At 44.9% G+C, this 9,274-nt stretch overlaps 1 pseudogene; it reads left to right on the top strand.

The window, feature by feature from the left end:
* Positions 1-6,870: 6,870 nt before the first annotated feature.
* Positions 6,871-9,274, top strand: LOC125533091 (annotated as a pseudogene).

The raw sequence follows: 9,274 nt of genomic DNA, 5'->3' as shown, positions 1-9,274 counted from the left end.
GAAGAATATTATAGTTTTATTTTAGTTGATCATAACATAATATTTTAATTGATTGTTTTTATTTTCATAAAAGTTTTGTACTTCATTCTGTTTGCTATTAATTCATTCTTTGAGCTAAATGACCCTGAAATTGGAAAGCATTTAAAATCAACTCTGAAAAGGTTGGAAGTTGGCATGGTATCATCATTTCACTCACATAGCATGTTCCAAAAAGTAGAGAGGGTTACGACAAAACTTGATGCACTTCGTGTACAAAATGGACAATCACTTTCGAAGTATCAAAGTTTCGGACAATAACTGCGCCACATCATTGGCTAGGACGAATGGTTCGTCTGTGTACCCAAGATTGTTTAGATCCACTGTTGTCATACCGTACTATGGGTCTACCTGTACCCCGCCTCCTGACATATTGATCCATTTGCCTCAACACATAAAACCTTGAACCATAAGACATGAAAGCATTTCAAATGAACTCTGAAAAAGTTGAAAGTTGGCATGGTATCATCATAATAGTTGCGGGAGAAAGTCTTCACTTTTTCTTCGCTTGTGTCATTTGCTTATTGTGCCGTAACCATGGATAATCTTCATTGTTTATCAGGATGCTTGGGTCAGCCTTGACATTGAAGGGAGGAATTTCATGAAACTTTTCATAATCTTCAGACATGTATGTCTTGCCGTCCACTCCCAGGATGTCCCTTTTTCCTGAAAGAACTATGTGGCCCTTTGGCTCATCGTATGATGTATTCGCTTCCTTATCTTTTCTTTTTCTCGGTTTGGTAGACATGTCCTTCACATAGATAACCTGTGCCACATCATTGGCTAGGACGAACGGTTCGTCAGTGTACCCAAGATTTTTCAGATCACTATTGTCATTGCGTACTGTGGGTCTACCTGTACCCCGCCGCCTAACAGATTGACCCATTGCACTTAAACAAAGGGACCTTAAAATCAGGTCCGTAGTCAAGTTCCCATATTTTCACTATGTAGCCATAATATGTATCCTTTCCGCTCTCGGTTGCTGCATCAAAGCGGACACCACTGTTTTGGTTGGTGCTCTTTTGATCTTGGGCGATCGTGTAAAATGTATTCCCATTTATCTCGTATCCTTTGTAAGTTAATACAGTCAAAGATGGTCCCCTGGACAACAAGTACAACTCATCACAAACAGTGTTGTCACCTCTGAGACGTGTTTCCAACCAACTCCTGAAAGTCCTGATGTGTTCACATGTAATCCAGTCGTCGCACTGCTCCGGGTGTTTGGAGCGCAGACTGTTCTTGTGTTCATCGACATACGGGGTCACCAAGGTAGAGTTTTGTAAAACTGTGTAGTGTGCTTGAGACCAAGAATATCCGTCCCTACATATTATTGAGTCTCTTCCAAGAGTGCCTTTTCCAGTCAGTCTCCCCTCATACCGCGATTTAGGGAGACCTATCTTGTTAAGGCCAGGAATGAAGTCAACACAAAATCCGATAACATCCTCTGTTTGATGGCCCATGGAGATGCTTCCTTCTGGCCTAGCGCGATTACGGACATATTTCTTTAGGACTCCCATGAACCTCTCAAAGGGGAACATATTGTGTAGAAATACGGGCCCCAGGATGACAATCTCATCGACTAGATGAAGTAGGACGTGCGTCATGATATTGAAGAAGGATGGTGGGAACACCAGCTCGAAACTGACAAGACATTGCGCCACATCACTCCTTAGCCTTGGTATGATTTCTGGATCGATCACCTTCTGAGAGATTGCATTGAGGAATGCACATAGCTTCACAATGGCTAATCGGACGTTTTCCGGTAGAAGCCCTCTCAATGCAACCGGAAGGAATTGCGTCATAATCACGTGGCAGTCATGAGACTTTAGGTTCTGAAACTTTTTCTCTGGCATATTTATTATTCCCTTTATATTCGACGAGAAGCCAGTCGTGACCTTCATACTGAGCAGGCATTCAAAGAAGATTTATTTCTCTTCTTTCATAAGAGCGTAGCTGGCAGGACCTTTATACTGCTTCGGAGGCATGCCGTCTTTTTCGTGCAAACATTGCAGGTCCTCCCGTGCCTCAGGTGTATCTTTTGTCTTCCCATACACGCCCAAGAAGCCTAGCAGGTTCACGCAAAGGTTCTTCGTCACGTGCATCACGTCGATTGAGGAGCGGACCTCTAGGTCTTTCCAGTAGGGTAGGTCCCAAAATATAGATTTCTTCTTCCACATGGGTGCGTGTCCCTCAGCGTCATTCGGAACAGCTAGTCCACCGGTACCCTTTCCAAAGATTACGTGGTGTAAATCATTGACCATAGCAAGCACGTGATCACCGGTGCGCATGGTGGGCTTCTTCCGGTGATCTGCCTCGCCTTTGAAATGCTTGCCTTTCTTTCGACATTGATGGTTGGTCGGAAGAAATCGACGATGGCCCAGGTACACATTCTTCCTGCATTTGTCCAAGTATATACTTTCAGTGTCATCTAAACAGTGCGTGCATGCGTGGTATCCTTTGTTTGTCTGTCCTGAAAGGTTACTGAGAGCGGGCCAATCGTTGATGGTCACGAACAGCAACGCCTTAAGGTTAAATTCCTCCTGTCTGTGCTCATCCCACGTACGTACACCGTTTTCATTCCACAGCTGTAAAAGTTCTTCAACTAATGGCCTTAGGTACACAACAATTTCGTTGCCGGGTTGCTTAGGGTCTTGGATGAGAACTGGCATCATAATGAACTTCCGCTTCATGCACATCCAAGGAGGAAGGTTATACATACATAGAGTCACGGGCCAGGTGCTGTGATTGTTGCTCTGCTCCCCAAAGGATTAATGCCATCCGCGCTTAAAGCAAACCATACATTCCTTGGGTCCTTTGCAAACTCATCCCAGTACTTTCTCTCGATTTTTCTCCACTGCGACCCGTCAGTGGGTGCTCTCAACTTCCCATCTTTCTTTCGGTTCTCACTGTGCCATCGCATCAACTTGGCATGCTCTTCGTTTTTGAACAGACGTTTCAACCGTGGTATTATAGGAGCATACCACATCACCTTTGCAGGAACCCTCTTCCTGGGGGGCTCGCCATCAACATCACCAGGGTCATCTCTTCTGATCTTATACCGCAATGCACCGCATACCGGGCATGCATTCAGATCCTTGTATGCACCGCGGTAGAGGATGCAGTCATTAGGGCATGCATGTATCTTCTCCACCTCCAATCCTAGAGGGCATACGACCTTCTTTGCTATGTATGTACCGTCGGGCAATTCGTTATCCTTTGGAAGCTTCTTCTTCAATATTTTCAGTAGCTTCTCAAATCCTTTGTCAGCCACAGCATTCTCTGCCTTCCACTGCAGCAATTCCAGTACGGTACCGAGCTTTGTGTTGCCATCTTCGCAATTGGGGTATAACCCTTTTTTGTGATCCTCTAACATGCGATCGAACTTCAGCTTCTCCTTTTGACTAATGCATTGCGTCCTTGCATCGACAATGACCCGGCGGAGATCATCATCATCGGGCACATCGTCTGGTTCCTCTTGATCTTCAGCAGCTTCACCCGTTGCAGCATCATTGGGCACATCGTCTGGTTCCTCTTGATCTTCACAAGCTCCCCCCATTGCAGCATCATCGTATTCAGGGGGCACATAGTTGTCATCGTAGTCTTCTTCTTTGCCGTCTTCCATCATAACCCCTATTTCTCCGTGCCTCGTCCAAACATTATAGTGTGGCATGAAACCCTTGTAAAGCAGGTGGGAGTGAAGGATTTTCCGGTTAGAGTAAGACCTCGTATTCCCACATTCAGTGCATGGACAACACATAAAACCATTCTGCTTGTTTGCCTCAGCCGCATCGAGAAACTCATGCACGCCCTTAATGTACTCGCGGGTGTGTCTGTCACCGTACATCCATTGCCGGTTCATCTGCGTGCATTATATATAATTAAGTGTCCAAATTAATAGAAGTTCATCATCACATTAAAACCAAAGTGCATACATAGTTCTCATCTAACAACATAAGCTCTCCAGAGCATCTAATTAATTAAACCATACATTGAAACTATGTAAAACATTTCAATGCGAAAACAAATGCGATCATAATCGCAACCAAGGTAACAATTGATCCAATGGCATAATGATACCAAGCCTCGGTATGAATGGCATATTTTCTAATCTTTCTAATCTTCAAGCGCATTGCATCCATCTTGATCTTGTGATCATCGACGACATCCGCAACATGCAACTCCAATATCATCTTCTCCTCAACTTTTTTATTTTTTCCTTCAACAAATTGTTTTCTTCTTCAACTAAATTTAACCTCTCGATAATAGGGTCGGTTGGCATTTCCGATTCACATACATCCTAGATAAATAAAATCTATGTCACGTTGGTCGGCATAATTTTCATAAACAATAAATGAACCAATAGTTATAAAGATAATATACATACCACATCTGAATCATAGACAGGACGAGGGCCGACGGGGGCGGATACCAAAACCATCGCACTGTATAAGATGCAATAATAAATGTAAGAAAATGATACAAGTATCTATCTAAACATACAAGTAAGAATATTTTTCCTTTCAGAAAGAAGATAAGAACAAGAGGCTCACCACGGTGGTGTCGGTGATGAGATCGGCGCGGGTGATCGACGGCGGTGAAGACGGGGACGGGGCGTGACGGACCGCTAAATCTAGACAAATCTCGAGGAAAATGGAGCTTGGAGGTCGAGCTTTGAGAGGAGAAAGCTTAAGTAGTGTGGCTCGGGCATTCCATCGAACACCTCATGTGCATAGGAGGTGAGCTAGAGCACCACAAAGCCCTCTCCCCCTCGGCCAGAAAAAACAGAGCAGTGTGCTCTTCTCTTGCGGGAGGGGGTATATATAGGCACCTCATTGGTCCCGGTTGGTGACATGATCCGGGACTAAAGGGGAGCCTTTGGTCCCGGCTCAAGCCACCAACCGGGACCAAAGGTGGTGGGCCAGGAGCGACGTCCATTGGTCCCGGTTCATCCCACCAACCGGGACCAAAAGGTCCAGATGTACCGGGACCAATGGCCCACGTGGCCCGGCCGGCCCCCTGGGCTCACGAACCGGGACCAATGCCCACATTGGTCCCGGTTCTAGACTGAACCGGGACTAATGGGCTGACTCGGCCTGGACCATAGCCCTGTTTTCTACTAGTGAGGAAAGGAATGCTGAGTTACTTGCAGCCAAGAAAGGGTATGGGAGGACGTATATAGAGAGAGTCCAAGAAATCTCCTCACAGCACGGAAGTATCAGGTAAAACTAGAATGGTGGTTCCGAACAGCAAATGTTATTCCTTCTTGCGAGATTTGAACTGGCTTGGAAGTAATGGTAAATTCAATTGTTTGGAAGTGCCGTAGTAGACAGAGCAACTCTCGAATGGGAAATGTGCGGAAAAGGCCTAAGTCACATCTCAAAAGTACCGGACGGAAAACCACGGTGGTATCAGGACCTATATCAGGATCACATAAAGGAGCAAACTAAGAAGGGTTTGGAACTGCCGAGTAAAATGTTTTGCTCGGAGGTACCAAAGCTAACAGAGGGATGTCTCAAACAGATAGGCTCGGTAACACCTGAACAAAAATGTGCGGCCGTCCGCAATGAGAAGCTGGGTTTGAACTCTATGAAGAGAACCACCCTAAGTGCTTGTTAGTACTTGAAGAAGGGGTTAATTTGATAAATGCCACTCCAAATGTGGCGATTCCGGGAAATGCCACTGCAATTTCCAAACTTTGAAAAATGCCATTTCATGCCATTTCCAGTGGTATTTTTCGAAGTCTGGAGTGGCGTTTTTCAAAGTTTGCAAAAATTACAGTGGCATTTTTGTGAATCGCCATAATTGAAGTGGCATTTATCTAATTAACCCTTGAAGAAAAATCTTTGAATGTACCGGGGCTTAGAGATACTGAAGAATGAGGTTGGTAGAGTGATTTTTTGTGGATTTTGGGTTTAGGATATTTCATGAAGTTCCATACCAAAGTACCTTTGCTTGTGGCCCTCTTCATAGTACATCCTAAAAGCTTGAGATTGACAACAACTTGAAAACTTGTAGGTAGGGGTGACCATTGATGTTCGAGTTATAGCCAAGGGACTAAATCTGAAATAAACTCAATATAAACATTAGTCCCTCAATGGGTGTGTCAAATTATCAAAATACCCATTAGGGAATTTAAGAGAAGCACTTCAGAGTTGAAACTTTAGTGGCGTCACAATGGTTGTTTTTGGAGGGCATTTTTGGACCCTCGGCCTCTACATTGGCACTTCTTTAAAGGGAGAGGGTGTGGGAAATCTGCTAGTTGCTCTTGTAGTTTTCTCTTCACGTGATGCTTCTTCAAATTTGGCCAAGTTTATGTATAAAGGGGGAGATTTACAATTTTCTACCTATCTGCATTGCCGATTACGAGAACCTATAAATTTATTTCTGTTCGCAGAAGTTGAAGCTCATTAGCATTATTTACATATTTGCACCTCCGAGATGTTTTCTGCCAGCCCTACTGTCAAGTGAACGAGAAAAGGACCCCATTTCCTGTCTCTCTCCCCTGGAATGTTAGACTAGCGGAAAGTAAGTTACGGACGTGGTAGACGGAGTAATGTTCTCTATGATTTCATATTAACCCCTCCCTGATCCCCCCCCCCCCCCATTATTTCACCGTGGGCCTCCACATCACCCCGTAGATTGGATCCGTTAGAAATTCCCCATAGATGTAGCATTGCTCCTATAAGGGCAGATAACTTTCTTTTTTGTGCTTTCACTTTTGCTAGATGGTGAAGATCTTATTGTTTTAAAAAAAGATGATGAAGATCTTTATGGTTAAGGTTTAACAATAACAAAAGTTTATTGAATTAGAGTTACATGTTTTTTCTTTATGGTGGTTACAACCCCAGTTTTGGACCAAATTTATTACTATAGGCATGACTGCATGAAATCAAGTCACAAGTAACAAGCCAGTACACAACTCCCACTTGCATGTCCTAACATGGCTTCCCTGTCCCTGTTTGATTTTCGTTACTAGCCTACTCATATGAACGCGGGTCATTTTTTTAGGTACTTGATCGTTCTGGATGACGTCTGGCGAGCAGCTGCATGGGATCAGCTAAATGTAGCTATTCCTCGTGATAATAATAAGGGCAACATAATAATTACTACACGCAGTCATGAGGTAGCGAAAAATTGCTGCACCTCTCCCAATGATCCTGTCTATGAAATGAAGCGGTTACAGGAGGATGACTCAGAAAAGCTATTCTTCAAGACAGTGTTTGAGTCAGGGAAATGTCCGACCGACCTGCTGAATGTCTCCAAGGACATATTGGCAAGGTGCAATGGTCTACCTCTAGCTATAGTGAGCATAGGACGAATGCTAGCTCGGAGGCAAAACCAGACATCGGAAGAATGGAAAACAGTATGTAACAGGCTGGGTTCTGAACTAGAGATAAACCCCACTTTAGAGGGAATGAGAAGGATACTTGCTCTCAGCTACAATGATCTGCCGTACCATCCGAAAGCATGTTTCTTATACTTGTGTGCTTTCCCTGAGGGTTCTGAGATCAGAAGAGGCTCTCTGATTAGACGGTGGGCAGCCGAAGGCTTAATCGTTGGAATGTACGACCGTAGTTTGGAAGAGATTGCTCAGATTTATTTGGACGAGTTTGTCAGTAGAAACATTGTCAGCCCTGAACAGATTGGCTGGAGTGGCAGGATTAAGAGTTGTAAAGTCCACGACATAATGCTAGAAGTTATCATCACCAAATCCATGAAGGAAAATTTTCATCTCGTTCTTAGGGTGCAGCAAATACAACACAACAGCAGGCCATGACAAGGTAAGACGGCTCTCCATCCATCCTGGTGGCGCCAAGGAGAAGAGAACTTTTTCAAGTAAGAACATAGTCCATACTCGTTCACTGACAATTCTGCACTGCACTGAGAAACCTGTACCCATCAAATTTGCTGATTTGACACTTTTAAGGGTTTTAGACCTTGAAGGATGTTTATGGCTAAACCATCAAGATCTCAAGGACATTTGCAAACTGTCTCTGCTGAGATACCTCAGCCTTAGAAACACAGCCATATCCCAACTACCAAATGCAGTAGGGAAACTTAAAGAATTGGTGACATTGGATGTGAGGGAAACGTCAGTCATCGAATTTCCCAAAGGCATTACTCGGCTCCAGAATCTGAATCATCTACTTATAGGCCGTTATGCATATTTCACAAGGACCCGAAGTGTCAAAATTTTTGGGTGGAATGATGGAGCGAAGGTGCCGCCTGGATTAGGGAATATGGGTGCCCTCCAGAGAATCTCTCATCTAGACATCTCTACAGAGAAAAGCTTCCGTGCAATGGGTGAGCTGGGAAAATTGTGTCAGTTAACCAGACTTTGTGTAATCAACAGGAAGGAAGCAAAGTTTTGGGATCCCTTTGTTGAGTCGTTGAATAAGCTTAGCAACTCTCTTCGTTATCTATCGGTTGTGGACAGGTCAGAGAATGAAGCAGAGCTGGAATTTCTAGTAGACCTGGAGAATGCCCCTGTGTTTCTGCAGAGCCTGAATTTGGGGGGGGGGGGGGGGGGGGGGGGGGGGGGGGGGGGGGGGGGGGGCTGAGTAAGCTGCCTCAATGGGTTTCATCGCTCAACAACTTGGCCAGTCTGTCGCTATGAGAGACTCGCAACTTGGCTGAGAAATCCCTTGAGGTTCTAGGGAACCTCCCCAGTCTTGTTTCTTTGAAGCTGTACTACAAGGGGTATGCGGGGAGTGCCTTACGTTTTGAAATGGGCAGGTTTCGCCGACTGAAGCAGTTGGTCGTGGATAATCAGGAAAAGCTCGAGGAGCTCAGCTTCCATGGGGGTGCACGTAATCTTGAGAGGCTCACATTGGCTTTCCAGAGGGAGGGAGGCGTTAAGGGCATTGAGAAACTGCCGCAGCTGAGAGAAGTTGAGTTTTTCAGTCACATTATAGATTCTATATTCAATGATGTGCTTACGGCGGCCAAAATACATCCAAATCGTCCTAAGGTCACCAGGGACGATCGACCAGCATCCACCCAGGAAATGAACAACACCGGCCCAGGTTTGCAATTGGTTCTTTCTTCTTCCGGCCTTGCTTTGATTTTACCAACAACCTTCTTCTAATCCCAAACATTTTACCCATTCTGTGCCAATTATGCAGGGGTGGGATGCAGTGAGCAGGAGTCAACCGACCAGCAGGTGGATAGGCCTACACTACAGTTCATAGAGGATGACGAGGCAGGGCCATCTCAGCGTCTGTCGCCTTCAATGTGA

The sequence above is a fragment of the Triticum urartu genome, chromosome 1 (assembly GCF_003073215.2).
Source record: "Triticum urartu cultivar G1812 chromosome 1, Tu2.1, whole genome shotgun sequence".
Taxonomy (NCBI): domain Eukaryota; kingdom Viridiplantae; phylum Streptophyta; class Magnoliopsida; order Poales; family Poaceae; genus Triticum; species Triticum urartu.
The sequence above is the reverse complement of the archived record's forward strand: the minus strand, read 5'-3'. Positions and strand labels throughout refer to the sequence as shown.